Source organism: Jaculus jaculus, chromosome 1 (assembly GCF_020740685.1).
Source record: "Jaculus jaculus isolate mJacJac1 chromosome 1, mJacJac1.mat.Y.cur, whole genome shotgun sequence".
NCBI classification, from domain to species: Eukaryota; Metazoa; Chordata; class Mammalia; order Rodentia; family Dipodidae; genus Jaculus; species Jaculus jaculus.
The window spans coordinates 72,048,774-72,065,393 of NC_059102.1; positions in this window are offsets into that span (position 1 = coordinate 72,048,774).

Genomic DNA, 16,620 nt, shown 5'->3' on the forward strand with positions numbered 1-16,620 from the left:
GAAGGTCATGGTACATTATACAGAGGGGTTATCCTATTTCTTAGATAACAGCATTTTGCAATAAGTCCTGTGATAATGATTCCTGAAACTTCTCCTTTATCTGTCAGGAAATCAACTTGAGTGATGGCCTTCATTATGTGTGCCTAAAGGCAAGGGCTGCACAGGAGGATGTTAAACCACGTCTGTTGTACCCCTTTACATTCCATTTTTCATAACCTAGAACTTTAAGCTGCAGTAAGCCCTTTCTCCCCTAAAGTGATTTTTATTAAGTATTTTGTCTCAGGAATTGAAAGTTAGATAATAAAAATATACACTGGCTTAGAACAAACAGTATAATCACAATATTAAGGTATGGGAGCATAACAAGAAATGACTAGAATAAAACAAGACTGAAACACAGCAAGAAAAATATAAATTCCTGAAGCACAGTATATAGTACTTGAAACAGAGGTAGCAGAGCTCCTAAAATCTTGGTCACACCCATCATATGGTCTTGCAGGTTGCAGCCCATGTGGTTTCTCTGCTGGGATGATTCTACCTACTTTCCTTGGTAGTTGTTCAATATTGCTGACATTATTTGCAAAATCTCCATTGCATCTTCAGCTTCACACTCATGGCCTCACAAGTGAATGTATCATGGTCTCAGAGGCTGTCAGTAGGGATCTTAACCTTATACACATTACCTAACTGCCCAAGCATTCATTGGAAATCTAGGTAGAGGCCTCCATGATCCCATAACTCTTACATTTTTACATGTCAGCAATGCCAACATCATGTGGATGACATTAATGTCTTCTTCCCGGTCCACTGGGAATACTTTGGTAGGTTCTGAGTGCTACTGGGTATAGGAAAATGAATAACTCTGGGAAAACAACTTTGGTGGTCCTGTGTGAGTAAGTTACACCACAGTTCTGTCTTCTCAAGTGAAACTCCTTGAGTCTGGTGCAATGGATGTGGTCTAGCCAATTCCTCAGATGACATTAAAGCATATTTCCTATTGACCTAGGCTATTTGGCCTCTTCTTACTGGCTATAATCTCAGTTACCATGCCTTCCTTTGCCTTGAAGTTACATGGCTTTGTTTTTAAACCAGGTTACAAGCTTTTTTTCTTTTCTTTTTCTTTTTTTCTTTTTTCTTTTTTTTAGCAAATACAGGCAGTTTGGTACCATTATTAGGCTCATCCATGACCTACCCCTCCATTGGCCCCTCCTTGTTGAGGTATATGGGTCATGCATTGTGGAGTTAGCCCACAGTTATGGGTAGGATAAATGTCTCTGCATATCCTGACCCAGCATGTGGCTCTGACATTCTTTCCACCCCCTCTTCGATACCAGCACAAGGGGGAAGGATATCAACACAGTAAAAACTTAACTCCTACCAAATCAGAGAGCTACAAGCTTATTAAGTACTTCTATTCCAATTTTTACTCCTAATTCTCATTTTAAATCTAAATAAAAGCAATCAACAATAACTACAAATCCAAATAAAAACAATAATGACACAGAATGAATGATTGACTGAACTGCCTTGAAGCATCCTCTACCTAATAAAAAGTGCATAGTATTTAAACTCAGCATCCCACACAAAGACAAATACACATAGAAAATATAAGTAAGTTCTTTGCAACAATATAACACAAATGACCTCTAGTCCAATTCCCAACAGTATTTTTTCCCATCTGAAATTTCATGGGCAGTTTTTATCAGCCTACATTCCCATCAGCATTCTGGTCTTCTGATCTCTCACTAGATTCACCCAATTAGCCTGGCTTACTCTATTCAAAGCTTTCTCAAGCCAGCTTCTCAAAAGTACCCAAATTTCTCCCACAAACTAATTCCAAATGCTTAAGAACCTATGGTCTAGTAACCACAGGAATGCAGCCATTTTTCTGGTACCAATTTTCTATACTAATCAAATGTTTGTCATTGAAGAATAAAATACCTTACATAAGCAAGTTAAAGAATGAAAAACGTTTTTAGATATTTTAGATGCATCAGCTCATAATCCTTGGCTCTTTGACTCTGGTCATGTGGAGAATGAACATCATGGCAAGAAGAGCATGTGGCAGAGGATAATTACCTTTATTTCAATTTTTTTAAAGTAAATATTCTAACTGTAAGTAATTTTTTAAATATTTTATTTATTATGCTATTTGAGACACAGAAAGATTGAGTGCACCAGGGCCTCTAAGCCACTGTAAACAAACTCCAGATCCTTGTGCCACCTTGTGCATCCAGCTTACATGGATCCTTGGGAATTGAACACCATTCCTTAGGCTTTTCAGGTAAGTGCCTTAATTGCTAAGCCATCTTTCCATTACAATAATTACCTATTAATGAACAGCAAACACACTGAGCTTGTGCTTAGTTCCCAGCTGGCTAAACTTATGGGAGGTATAAACTTACAGGAAGTGTGTCATGGTGGTGGACCTTGAGATTTATCAGTCCAGTCCACCAGGCTTACTCAGACCACTTTCTTCCTACTGCTGTGAGAAGATGTTATATACTAGCATCCTGATTTGCCATGTCTTCCTTCCATGATGCCATAATGAAACTTTCCTCAAGACTATAAACTGAAATATACACCTTTCTTCAATTAGCTCTTTCTGGTGCTCTTTCTGGTTAGTTACTTTTCTCAGCAACAAAAAGGTAACTGAAACACTAGTGAGGAAACAGACTCAGAAAGACGAGCAAAACATGTTCTCTCCAATATGAAGATCCTAGCTTCAACTTTTCAGATTTGTATGTAAGTTGGAATAAGGGTCAGTAGTATAGGCCATGAAGCTAAAAAGAGGCCAGTGGTGAGGTAGGAAGCAAAAGGAGGGCTTATGGGAAGGTATCATAGATATGTAAGTAGAGGGATAGAATACAGGAAATGAAAATGTCTAAGTGGGGTCAGGGGATGAAGATGGAGTACAGGGAGGGGAGAGTTTAAAAAAAAACTAAAGAAATTATGAATAAGTCATATGGAAGTCTATCTCTTTGTCAGCTAATTTTAAAATATAACTTTATAGCACAGGCTGATGTCACAGGACATGAAGACACTATGCTATAAGTGAGAAGTACATCAGTTCACTCCTGGCTTGCCCTCATAGCACTAGGAATTGCTATGGGAGCTGCTGGGGTATAATTTTAGGTCACCAACAGCATGACTTAAAGGGGACCCCACAAATTACAAAATCAACTAGCTGAGAAAATTATACACACTTGTGCAATAATGGCACACAGCCTTTTGGAGTAAGCAACTGTTCTCTAATTGAACATAAGGCCTGCTTGGTGGGAGAGAACTCATACCTGGTACTGGGAACCAAGTCAGATTCCCATGAACAGGAAATACATAGACTCCAGAGAAAAGCTTCTACTGCTTTCTGGATAAGAAAAGTGGGCATACACATCAAAATATCTCTCAAACAGCTTTGCTTAACCCCTTTAAACCAGGCTGCCTTCACTCTTAGTTGAAGAATCTGTTTTAAAGGTAGAAAATATTGAGGAGATCCATGAAGCATCAATACAACAAGAAAAGATACCTGACTGCCTGCCACAAGACAGGTCACCTCTAACACATCTGCGGGGGCTCAGAAGCCATTGCAGAGAAAGTGACAACCAGCCCCAAGGAGAGGGTGACAGTCACTGTAATCACGCAAAAGGCATTATAGCAAACACCTAGAGGATACAAAGAAGTCAACACTAAATCAGACTGCTAAGAGGCCCTCTGTGGCTCAGGTAAAATTGTGGAAGAGGGGGAACAAAAGATTGTAAGAGCTACAGGGTAGGTAGGAATATCCTGAGGTAAAGCCTCTCCACCTCCACTCCTTGCCACCAAACAATGGCTGAGGCCTTCATGACCTCACAGTGAGTCCCAATAACCCACTGAGAAGGTCCTTCAGAGAAAGGAAAGTGGAGTCCAAAGTACATAATTGTATAACCTTTTATAAAAATAAATAAAATAAAATATCTCAACATATATTTATTTCTTTCTTTATTTAAAGAGGTTGGCCATAAGTGTCCTATTGGGGTGGAGAAAGTTATGCCCAGAAGCCATAGGTTATTACACGAAAATTCTAGTAAAAGATGTGGGACAGCACCCAATGACTTGTTGGTCAGGGGGGCCTATGACCTTCCCCCCACCACACACACACAGACAAATAAAGAATATAGGCTATTTCCAATGCTCTCGTTACTCACAAGAGATAACTTCCAAGACCCTATTGCTGAAGACACCATATGTTCTGGTTGCAAGACACTGAGAATTCCAACTAAAACAGTTGGAAGCCTCCTCCCTGCCACCAGCTTTTGTAGTGCTGGTGTGTGCTATGCAGACATCAAAGGGGAGAAGCAGCATCAGTAGTCTTAACCAGCAATGGACCCTGCAAGCTATCCAACTGACCAGCCAGGCAAGATGTGTCACATAGTGACATGACTGTTATAGAAGGAAACAACTGCTCTTTGATTGAATTTGAGGCCCATTCAATGGGTGGGAATTCATTCCTGGTATTGAAAACATAAAAATAAAAGTCTTTGGGACTAGACAGGAAGGTGATACATGAGCGACTTGGGGAAAATGACCAATATCTGTCCAAGCAACTCATGGTCTAACCTACTTAGCAGCAAATTACCTGTTGTGATGCTCACACAAGTGCAATAGTGGTGCATAGCCATGGTGGGAAGCAACTGCTCTTGATTTGGCTAACTGATCCCCTCAGTGGTATGGGACCCATAGCTGGAGCTGGGAAAGTAGTCAGAACCATATCCAAACATAAGCCTGCTCTCCATTATGAAGCTACCACCAATCATGGACTACAAGAGGGCCTACACCTATTAAATTCTCTATTTAAAAAAGTAAGAGTTATCTCATTTGTCTGGTGCTAACTTACTCTCTGTTGGAGAATCTGCTTCTCTTTTTCAGATACACATAGATCCAAAGGAGAGAGCCACCCCATCATACCTCAAAAGGGCCCCAGCTGAAACTAAGAACAATTGACAAAACAAGCAAGGGTGCCAGTTTCTTGGTGAACCAGGTACCAGCACAAGGGTGAAGGAAATCAACACAGAGAAAAATCAATTCCTACCAAATCAGATTTACAGAGACGCAGAGGCCCCCAACACCTCATCTCTGAAGCAGACCAAAAATGAACCCAACATGGCTCAGGGAATTTTTGCAGAAGATGGTACAGAAAGAATGTCAGAGCCACATGTTGGCTCATGATATGCAGAGACATTTATTCTACCCATAACTATGGGTTAACTCTAGAATGCATGACCCATATACCTCAACAAGGAGGGGCCAGGGAAAGGGGGTAGGACATGGATGAGCCTAACAATGGAACCAAATTGACTGTATTCACTGAGTACAAAATTAATAAAAAAAGATTTAAAAAATTTTAAAAAGATAAAAAATAAGAAGTCTATGGGTAAGAAGGTCAGAGACCTGGGTTGGGGTGGTGGAGAGCTATGACTGTTGTTTGTTGAAATGGAAATGTTGTATCCATGAAGTCTCCTTATAAATTAAAAAAAGAAAGATAACATGCTTTTTTATCATAACAAAACTATGTGAAGTCTACCCATCACACCTCCTCAGCATTATATAAGCAATATGAGAATATATCAAGCTATTAGAGCATTCACCAAACAACAAGCGCCTCTCTGTTCACTGTATATGCCAGTCACTAAAAACAAATGCACCTATAAACAACCTATAGTTAAAACACACTACAAACCACAGACTTTCTCCCAACCAAAATACTGTAGGGAAATTCTAGTTAGTGGTCTGATCTATTATGTGGAGTTTCACTTGAGTATTTGCTTTGGAATTCACAGGACTGACATCACATTGTGTGTCTGTTGCCACAGAAACAGAGAACCTTTCCTAAAGAAATATCCCTCAATCACCCAGGAAGCTTAATTCCTGCCAGTCCCAAATATACCACAAAAAAATGATCCATGGGCTACTTCATGGGAATTTATAATATAGAAAAAGTATTAGAATGTACAATTTTCCATCCAGGCATGGTGTTGCATGCTTTTAAGCCAAGCACTTGACAGGCAGAAGCAGGAGGATTGTCATAAGCTGGAGACCAGCCTAGGACTACAGAGTGAGTTCCAGATCCAACTGAGCTAGAGTTAGACCCTACCTCAAAAAAAGAAAAGAAAGTACAATTTTTCTTTTGCATCCTTTCTCTGGCAGAATTATCATCATCATGTTTTATTTTTAAATGTAAAAATTAAAAAGAATCAATCAGGGGCAGAGGTGATAGCTCAGTGGATAAAGTGCTTGCTGCACAAATCTGAGAACCTGAGTTCAGATCCCCAGAAACCATGTCAAAGCTATGCATTGAGCATGTGTCTGTAATCCCAGTGCTGGTAAGGCAAAGTGAGGGGTCCCCAATAACTACTAACTAGTCTAGCTGAATAAGATGGAAGAGAAACTGAGGAACACAACCTACCATTGACCTCTGGCATCCATACAGACACATGCGGACAAATGCATGAGCATCTGCACTCACAAGTGCCCATACATACATAAAAACACATACCACACACTAGAAAAAAAAATTTAATGAAGTAAAAAATCCATAAGCAGAAAAAATTTAGTGATACTGTAACAGCTGAAAAGTGGGAGTGCCAGGTATGTAGGTCTGACTAAAGTTATTCTTTTGAGCATTTTTCTGATTTTCCTACCAAGATATATCATAAGGTCTAGGAAAATGAATTAAAAACAGCCTGACACCAATTAGCTTTGGGACTTGTCTGCCTTGTTTATCTTTTATTGCTATGCTCAAAGAGCATTTCTTTCCCCTTTCTATGTCTTCAGGGTTTAAAGAGAAATTTAGCAGGAGGCTTTGTGTACCAGTCTGGAAGTCTCAAGAGAAAAACCGCACTGAATAGCAGAAAGCAGCCAGCTCTATAATCAGACAGATGTGGGTTGGAAGCCATTCCTCATTCATCTGTCACCAGGCAAAATTGCTTAATGAAATACTGTTGAAGTTACTTATTGCTACATTAAAAAAAAAAATCTAAAGACTCCGTGGTTTGAAACAGTGACCACTTTAACATACTAACAGATTTGTGGGTCAGTTAGGTCTATGGACAGCAGTGGGAAATTGTCTCTAGTCAACAATGTCTGTGGAGCCCTGGGTATGACTGGATGGCCCAAGTCGGCTAACTTGTTTAGGACTTATGTTTTGACTGATAGGTGTTTTATGTGAGTTGTTTGGTTCAGTTTGGTTTCATTTTTTCTCCAAACACAGCATGTAATGGTGCTGGTATTGAAATATATCCAAGGTGACTTATGACTTATGAGTTAGCTAAGATGGCTAGAAAAATGAAGAACTACTCTCTTTCAATCTCTCTCTCTCCCTCTCCCTCTCTCCCTCTCCCTCTCCCTCTCCCTCCTTCCCTCTCTCTCTCTCTCTCTCTCTCTCTCTCTCTCCCTCTCTCTCTGTTTCTCCCTCTCCACAACAGGTAACATCTAAATTGCTAGCCTGGGCTTCCTCAAAGATTCTGTTAATTTCTTAAATGGCAACTGCACAATCACAATTCTGAAATTCTATTGTTTCCCACTGATATCTTTCTGCTATGGTTAGCCTTAAGTTGTCATGGCTTGGAGAAAACTAATTCGTTCTTCCTGTTAGAATAGGCCACCATCATGGTAGAGCTACAGCAGTCTCTGTGTGTGGGTGACAAATATCCTGTGTCTGGAGCAGTTGCTCAGGTAAGTCCAACTGTTCAAAATGGCCATGAATACTTGGACTTCATATAGAGACTTACAAAGTACAAAAGAAAGAACTGGCTTTCTGCATAGATCCACCCTCACCATGAATAAGCAAGGCAATGCAGACCAGAGAACAAAAGATTTAGAAGTGGACTCCAGCTGAAGTCCCTGCTCTGATACATGCCACAGCAGCAAGTTCCTTCTCTTCTATAACTCTGTTTCCTTAATGTAGGCATTTAAGGCATGGACTTGTAGAACAATGTTTGGAAACCATTGATAAACTATAAATTCTCTTATCTGGAAAAGAATGATAAAAAGAGCCTCATTTAAATGTTAATGAGATATTTTAACAAGATTGTAGACAGTAAAGATCTTGACACATAATCAAAGGATAAGAGTTATTATCATTAGTTGATGGTAGTGAAAGGTATCAGATGACCAATATTTAGTGCTCTCAATAGCCTCACTAGCCATATAGCATAGATACAGCCTTTAACTGTCAGTCCAACATCTGTATATCTGAAACTTTTCTTTACTGCAGTAAAGTCATCTTTGATTTGGAGTTACCCATACATGACATAGACACCTGGTTTACTCATTTCATGAACCAAAAGCACAGAATGTCTTATGCATGTAATAATTGCTTAAGAAGACTTTTCTTGAGACTTTGATCATTTACAAAACTAACTGCAGTAATTGTGGGGAAAAATTTGATATCAAGTTGCATCTGAGCTTTAAGAACTATTTTGGGTCAGCTATATAACAGAAGTTGGAGGCTGGCAGAGAGCCTTAAAACTGTGCCAAAAATAAACTAAAGACCAGTCTAAAAAGGTTGTAAGTGACAAACACATGACATGTTAAAATTGCAACATAATGGAGAAAAAAAATTACAAAAGATGCTTTCCAATAGTGACAGTGGTTCAGCAAAGAGAAAGACTGTTTTGTGGGGAGAGGTATGCAGAATAGACAGCAACCCTGGAAATAGCCAGCCAGACATCTATAAATTCCCCATCCAAGGTTATGTACAATTTATTGTCCACCCGAGTCAAGAACATTCATTCATTTTCCTCTATTTGGAGACCACCATTCATATAGCAAGGTTAAGGAAAGAGTTTTCATTAAAAAAATTAATTGGGCCACTCAGGTTTGCACCATCCTCCAGCCCAGACACTGTTCCACAATATCCAACAGTTCTACAATACATTTTGGTACATCACTACCTTATTTATGGTCTTATTTTCTTAATCTGTGGGATAGGTGGTGATTTATCCGCAGTAAAGCCATGCATTGGAGGCTTTCTGAAAAGGCCATGTGAACAATGAACTCCCTCCTGGCTCCTGCCTCTCAGCCTCAGTGTCCTTGACCCAGTCTATCCACACTCCATTTCCCCAATTAGTAACCACTACCAATTTGCACATGGACAGAATTGTACATGGCTGGAGACCAGCTCACTCCCACCAGCAGTCTAAAAGAAGAGCATGCTTTATGTCAAAAATCTTGTGCATGGAATCTAATAGGTTTCCTGAAAATAGCTTCATTTGACCCAAGCCTATAATATTTTTAGATTTTTTTAGGTTTGAATTTTATGGATCTGAGGTAACATCTGTCCAAACTTTGTGTGTGTGTGACTTTTTCAGAGGACAGAATGTTGCTGAAGTTTGAAAAGGCTTGGAGATGGTTCTATCATCCTGTGTTAAGAGAAGGCACTGGAAAGGAAGAGGCCAAGAGGAAGGCTTAATTTTTTGTTGTATTTTTCCATGCTAGATCAAACCTAGGGCCTGAGGCATATCTCTGAGCTGAAATATATAGGGCAGTCTATCAAGATATTTTTGAGGGATCTTGATGTTAAAACAGAAAATTCAATTTTGTACTTCTTGTTCATGTGAATCCCCTCACTGAGGCCAACAGAATTACTGAGGTGCAGAAAATGATTAAGTAGCCCGGAGTCAAGCCATGTTATTCCATAACTCTTCAATGGGTCTGATTGAAAAGATCAAGGTACAGAAAGGGTCAGAAGCCCAACTTGGCATCAGATCACAATTTTGTTCCTAAAGCTTTGTGCTGTCTGTATGTGTTATGGTATGCTGTTAGATATGCTGGAAACCAGGCAGAGTATACTTACATAGGTGTCTGTATCTGTTATTTTATCATTGCTATGAACAAAACACCCAACCAGAAAAACCAAGAAAAGAAAAGAGCTAATTTTGGGTTACAGTTCCAGCATCAGTGCAGTCTATAGGGAAATCAGGGCTGTTCATATAGTGTTTGCATTAAGGCAGATTGAGAAGATGAACAGGAATTGAGACTGGGCCAGAAAAGTATACAGCCTGCCCCCAGGGACCCACTCCTAAAGGTTCCACATCCTTTACAAAGGGTATCACCAGCTAATGACAAAGTATTCATCTCCATAAACCTATGGGGGACATTTCACATTCAAACTGCAACTTCTCGTGGACAAAGGCAACTTTCATCTATTCACTGAAGTGTGGGATGTGAGGTCTTGATGATTATATGACACAAGCTTATGTAGCAATCCAAAGCAAGTGACTTGTTCTCTAATGATGATAAGTGGATGATTTTAGTTAGAAAGCAAACTATGCAAAGCTTAAAAGATGCTCATGTTTTCATTCTCAAACCCCCAGTGGAAGATGCATCAATAACAAATTTTTTATTAGTAATGGATATACTCAGTATGTAAACAGCATGTTTGTACCATCCTTTCCCTCATTCCTGGCCCCTCCCTCCAAAGGGGCCATCCACTTTGGGGGTACAGGTCATCCCCTTGGGGAATGTGGATCATGAATTGTGGGGGCAGCCATCAGTTATGGGGAAGAGGCAATGTCTCTGTGTGTAATGTCCCACCTTGTGGCTCTAACAATCTTTCTGCCCACTGTTCCGTGAAATTCCCTGAGTCATGTTGGTGCATTTTAGGTCTACTTCAGTGATGGAGTCTGTTGCAGTCAGGTTCGCATTGCTGGTAGAAATCACCCAACCAAGAGCAGTTTCTGGGAAAATGAAGTTTATTTTGGCTTACAAGCTCAAGGAGAAGCTCCACAATGGCAGGGTAAATGATGGCATGAGCAGAGAGTAGACATCATCCCCTGGCCAACATAAGGTGGACCACAGCAACAGGACAGTGTGCCAAACACTGGAATGGGGAAACTGGCTATAACATCCATAAGCACGCCCCCAAAAATACACTGCCTCTAGGGAGCATTAATTCCCAAATCTCTATCAGCTGGGAAAATAAAATTCAGAACACCTAAGTTTATGGGAGAAAGCTGAATCAAACAACACGAACTCTTACACTCTTACAAGCCTCTGCATCTCTGGTTTGGTAGGTTTTGAGTGTCCTCAGTGTCAATCTCCTTCACTCTTATGCTGATATCAGGTTCACCAAGAAAGCAGTACTCTTGTTCATTTCCCCAAGTCCTCTATGGTTTGAGCTAAGGTCCGATTGAAGTGTGATGGGTCATAAAAGCTCAAAGAAGTTAGTCTCCAAATCCCCCAATGTTCCTTGAAGACATCTTGGCATCTGCAAAGTGAACGGTGTGGGAGTGAGGTTTGTTTCCATGTCCACAACTTCCTGATTTGCCTTTCCCCACCTTCCCTACCATCCAGGGACATTGCAAGATTTAAATAGAGTCAGACAAACCTTTTTGCAAATGTAAATGTCAAAAATAAGTTATTATTTTACCTGGTAACCCAAACTCATCTATCTTCCCATATCATCTACTTCTCTCTACCCTACCTAAGTTGGGTCTTGATTCCATGATCCTTCCTTGGGATGCCTGATCCTCTTTCCTGGACCTTGCTGACCCCATGCCATGCCACCAAGGTACACATCCTAAACACTGGCTTTAAATTGTTGACTCAGAAAATTTTCATTAAGATAAAAAGTGGACATCTGTATATCTGTCTATCTATATACAGTCTTGTTAAATATTCAATTAAATATTTAAATATGCAAAATTTGTCTCTGCCCTATTCTCACATTCTTTGATCTCCCAATCCAAATTGATTATCTAATTCAAGAAAAAAAAATTCAATGACTAACCCTGGAATACTGTGGTACTCTGACTTGAAAGTGCAATAGTTAAAATAAGATCTAACACTAACAGAGTATACACAATGTACTAGTTTCAAAGTGATTTATATGTAGCAGCTCACCTCTTCTTTCCAGCTTAATGATGTAGGTATTGTCAACCCTGCTTCAGAGGTGGGAAGACTGAGACACAAAAGGACTCAAGTAACTTTCAGCTAAGTGGATGAGTCAGGATTAGTGATCCTGCACTGTAGCTCCAGACTCCGTGTCGCAGCTATTGTAATTGACTAACACTCTAAGCTCTATGATCATTTCCAAGTCAGTGCATACAGTATGGGGGTGGTAGTTGAAGATATTTCACACTATTAATGTACATTATTTCCTCATATGTTATTGATCTTAGTATTCTTCAGATTGACTAAGTAAATTGATTGTTTTAGTCTATCTTGGTATTGTTAACTACAGAATCAACTATAAAATACAAGGCATCACCATCATAAGTAGGGGAAGAGAGGATGGCTCAGCAGATAACATGCAATAAAAGCAAGTGGTTCTGAATTTATTTTGCAGGATTCATATCAAAAGTTGAGCATACGGTTCCCCAGTTCCCACGTTAGCCAGATGCACAAGGGGCCGCACGCGTCTGGAGTTCGTTTGCAGTGGCTGGAAGCCCTGACGCGCCCATTTTCTCTCTCTCCCTCTATCTGTCTTTCTCTCTGTGTCTGTCGCTCTCAAATAAATAAATAAATAATGAACAAAAAACAAAAAATAAAATAAAATACTGATTGAAAAAAAAAAAGTTGAGCATAGCCACATATGCCTATAACCCCAGAACCAAGGAGAAGCGCAGGTAGGAAGATCATTGGAGCTCCCTGATCAGCCAGTCTAAGACATATAAATAAATAAGCAAACAAATAATGGAGACTACCAGGTTCAATGAGAGACTCTGTCTCAGGAAAAATAAAGTACAAGAGAAACAGAGGAGTACATTAAGCATCTTTCTCTGGCCTCTGCATACATGCACACTGAGCACACATATATGAACACATACATAAATATACCATATGTGTGCATGAATACACACACACATCATAACTGATAGACCAAACAGAGGTATTGTTTATGTCATGATAGAAAGGTTCAGACTAGCTTTAGGCCTTAATTAATAACAGCAGTAATAACAATTGTGGTAATAGAAATAGAATGTAAGTAAAAATAATACTAATGATAGGGATTATAATTTCAAAGTCAAAATGGCACCATAATATCAGTTATTAACCAGATATCATACTAAATGTTTTCACATTCATTATTTTACCTAATCATCATGAAACCCCCAAATAGGTTTTATTATCCTTATTTTACAAGTGAATGAAATAATACTTCTAGAATGGTTAAGTAAATTCTATACATGTTCTAGTTAGAGGATTATATCTGAACACAGGTATGATGATTAATCTCAGTCACCAACTTGATCGGATCTAGGGTCTATGAGGGATTTTATATTAACCAAGGTGGGAAACCCCACCCTACATATGGAAGACTGTATTCTATGGGCTGGGAATGTGCACAACATAAAAAAGAGAAAGTTGCCAGGTATGGTGGTGCAAGCCTTTAATCCAAGCAGAGGTAAGAGGATTGTTTTGAGCTCGAGGCCACCCTGAGAGTACACAGTGAATTCCAGGTCAGCCTGGGCTACAGCAAACCCCTATGTCAGAAAAAGAAAAAGAAAAAACAAGAGAGGGAGAGAAAGACAGAAAGAGAGAGAGAGCTAACTGAGCATGAATACTCATTTACTTATTTGAGAGAGAAAGGCAGATGGAGTGAGACAGAGAAAGAATGGGTGTGCCAGGGACTCTAGACCCTGCAAACAAACTCCAGATGTATGCACTGCCTTGGGCATTTGGCTTATGTGGGTCCTGGTGAGTCAAACCTGGATCCTTTGACTTTGCAGGCAACTTACTTAACCAATTAACCATCTCTAGAGCCCTAATTTCCTTTTTAATGAAGACAGTACAGGGTTCAAATTGAAAGTCTTGGAGACCAATAGTATCCAGCAAACAAAAACTTTTATGAGCCATAGTTGTTCATAAGACAGCAACTGATGCTGGCTTTCAATTGACAATAATAATGGTGTTCAAAGTTGAATATGCATAATAATCATATGGAGACTTACTAAAACACAGCTTCCTAAACTTCATCTCCACAGAGTGATTCACCAGGTCCCTTGGGGCTTGGGCCAGAAACCTGCATTTCTTAGCAGCAGTTCATACATAACACTGTTGCTCAGCAGGCCAAACTTGAAGTACCATTAAAGCAATATACTAGAAAAGGTATGTAAAAATAGGAGGATGTATTGCAATGACATTGATTGAAATTAAGTCTATTACTTCATTCTAATGAGTATAACTCTAAGCATATTTGAAAGTTTATAGTAAACAACAAAAGTGGTAATGAGAGAAAAGAAAGATAAATATCATACATTTTCACTTATATGTGAAATCTAGACTTAAATATATATGTGACCTAAAAACAGGAAAGACAGAATTTGGAGGAAAGAAGCAAGAAGGGAAAGCGAGAAAAGGAATAGTAATGGGAGAGCATACATCAGCAAAGAATAATCATAAGGCTTCATGAAAATGTCATCATGAAAGCCATTTTGTATACTAACAAAATAATTAATCAATAAAGTTTAAACAAGCACTACAAAATCAGAAAAAGAACAGAAACATAAACACTAACTAAAATCATGTGAAGCAGGAAGAAAAATGAGGATGTTAAAAATTGTAGAAATAGTGTTCATAGTACAGATTAAGTATAAGCATCAGAGTATGGCTATAAAGCAAATCATTATATGGAAACAATATAAAACCTCCAAATTTGTTCCTCATTTATCTTCTGCACTATTTGTTCTCCTTTATGTTGCTAACAGAAAGTAAATATAAAACAAAACAATAAGGAAGCCTTTGAATTGCCTAACACAAAACATGGTGCCAAAAGTAAATCCTGAAAACCTGCTACTAAGAACCGGACATGGGACAGTCTCATAAACTTAGGCATGAGATGAGGTGCAGAGAAGTCGAGATTCCCCCACCCATGAGAGGAAGTGTGGTTCCCCTGACAGGTTCTCATGTGAGACAAGAAAGCGAGGTAGTTCCAAGGGTACGCGTCAGGGAGGGAATTCTGGTTCCCCTGTGACTTGTGGGAAAGGGAAGTCAGGTTCCCCAGGCAGCTCCTGTGGGGAAGAAAAGTCTAGTTCCCAGGTGGCTACTTGGGGTGAGTCTAGTTCCTCCTTATGCAGGAAGGGAGCTACTGGATCCCCACAGACAATGTTCTGGGCAGGTTCACAAGCAGGAATTTGCCTACAATGATCAATTCAAGTCCTTCTCTACAAACACATAACCCAAGTAAACTTCATAACCACTGTAAGATCAAACCTAACAAGCAGGATCCCCACTATCCTCTCACCCTGCATGCCACCAGTTGCCACAGTCAAGCCGACCACCAAGGACCAGGAAGTGAGTACCAGAGAAACAACAGGACTCTGCTTGGTCACTGAGTAGGCCAGCCATTCCAAGGCCTCACCCAGAATTCACAAGAGAGTAAATGCACAATAAAGAAACAGCCCAGGCTCAAGAGCACTATAACCTGTAAATATACCTCCATCCCACTCCTACCTTGACCAGACTTGAACAAGGCAATCAACACGCACTCCACAAGAGATGCTAATTGCTACAATACCAACAAAACAGAGAAACTACCTCAAAATGGGCAAACCCCAATGGAAAACAAAGAACACAAGACCCCAAGCCAAAAAATACAGATTGTAAAATCAGCACACAAAAATCATTGACCTTCAGCTATACCAATGACAACCATGTTGAAAAAGAAATAAGGTAAGCTGTCCCCTTTATAATACCACAAAAAAAAGTCAAATTCCTTGGCATCTCCCAAATCAAGAAAGTAAATGATCTATATAATAAGAACATAAAAATAATGAAGAAAGAACTGCAGGAAGACATGAGAAAATGGGATGACCTTCCATGCTCATGGATTGGAAGAATCAGTATTGCTAAAATGGCCATACTACTAAAAGCAATATACAGATTCAATGCAATTATAATCAAAATCCTAGCAACATTCTTCACAGAGTTAGGGGGAAAAAAAGTCTCTAAATTCTTATGGAAGCACAAAAGGCCATGTATAGCCAAAACTGAACAGGGTAAAAGGAACACTTCTGATGTTATCTCCATATCTGATTTCAAGTTATACTGTAAGGCCATAGTAATTAATACAGGATGGTACCAGCATAAAAATAGGCACATAGATTAATGGAATATAATTGAAGATCAAGGTATGAGTTCAAGTAACTATAGCTTTACATCTTTGAAAAAGAGTCCAAAAATGCTCACTGGAGCAAAGACAGCATCTTCTGCAAATGATGCTGGAGAAACAGGATAGCCACATGTAGAAGATTCAAATTGGATCCCCTCCTCTTTTTTTGAAGAAAAATCAACTCCAAATGTATTAAGGACATCAATATAAGACCTGAAAACTAAATTGACTAAAACAAAAAGTGGGGTGGATATTCCAAGATATAGGCATAGGGAAAGACTCCAATGGTCCATGCATGCAGGCAAAAACTCAACAACTGGGAAATCATGAAAATAAAATGTTATTTAACTGAGAAACAAACCATCAACAGGGTCAGTAGACATCCTATTCAATAGGAGAAAATCTTCACAAGGTATATCTCTAACAAAGGTTTAATATCTAGAATCTATGAAGATCTCAAAAACCTAAACAATAAAAATCAAGCACCCCACTCAAAAATTGGAAGAGAATTGAATAGAGAGTTCTCAAAG